The following is a 1121-nucleotide window of genomic DNA, read 5'->3' on the forward strand; positions in this document are numbered from 1 at the left end:
GCCTGCTGTTTGATGCACAGACAGAGTACGTGGCGTGCGGTGGGCAGGCCGTGCCGAAAACGCGAAAGAGAACAGCGCGGCGCCACGATACGCTGTACACTACAGCGAAGCGCAAAACAGCCAGCAGCGTCGACCACCCGAAAACGAAGCGCAAAGGCCAAATCAGCAACGCGATCGAAAATAGGCTGCTGAGCCCCTCCCCACTGGTGGGCACAGGCACCGGGGAAGGAAAAGGGGGCAGCGCATGGCGAGCTTGATTTTATCCGCGTCACAATCCGCCACTCACACGCGCGGATGCGGGTGAGGGTGCAACAGAAGGACGTCCACCTAGAGAAGTCAAGAGGAAGAGACCGCCATAGGCGTATGAGACCGAAGAAGCGGGAAAAGGCGGTCGCAGGTGCGCCTTTCTCTGAGCTCGTACTTTTTCCTTGATTCGCGCCGCTGGTTGTACGGATGCGCTCTCTTTCCCACTGGCTCGAATGTCAGTGAAAAGCACCCATCGCCGCCCGGCATCTGCTTCACGAAGCTGAGCAGCGGATGCACGACCCCGCGTGTCCTCTGCATTGGGGTGCCTCCGTCTGTGAGGTCGTGCGTGTCATGTGTGGGAACAGAGAACAGGAGGAGACGAAGAGAAGCGCAAAGAGTGAAAGGGAGCGCATGGCACTCTGGCATAGAGAATGAGCGAGCAAGCGGCGGAGGAGCGACAAGGTCGAAGAGGCGACCCGGCATGCCGCGTGGTGACCGCTGGTGCCGGTGGGCGTTGAGGGAGGCAGGGAGGGGGCGGGGTTGCGCTCAGCCTCCATAGACACGGACGCCGAGAGCGTGCTTCGCATACGGCAGCGCGCGGCCTCTCTTCGGGTATGCAGTGGAGCTGGTGTGCTGTTTTCGTTCTGTACTGCCTTCAGCAAACAGCGATGAGTAGGGAAGGGTGCCAGCACGAGACGAAAGAAAAGCCATAGTGGGGGGAAGGGAAGTCGAAAACCAAGAAAGCCAACGAAACGACGGCATGAACAAAGAAGGTGTATCTATGAGTGTGCAGCGGCTCTGCGAGCATTTACGCGTAGCCGTACAGGATGTGGCCTTGCTTGCGCAGCGCGTTCACAACATCGCACGCCGTCACC

The sequence above is a fragment of the Leishmania donovani genome, chromosome 21 (assembly GCF_000227135.1).
Source record: "Leishmania donovani BPK282A1 complete genome, chromosome 21".
Taxonomy (NCBI): Eukaryota; Euglenozoa; class Kinetoplastea; order Trypanosomatida; family Trypanosomatidae; genus Leishmania; species Leishmania donovani.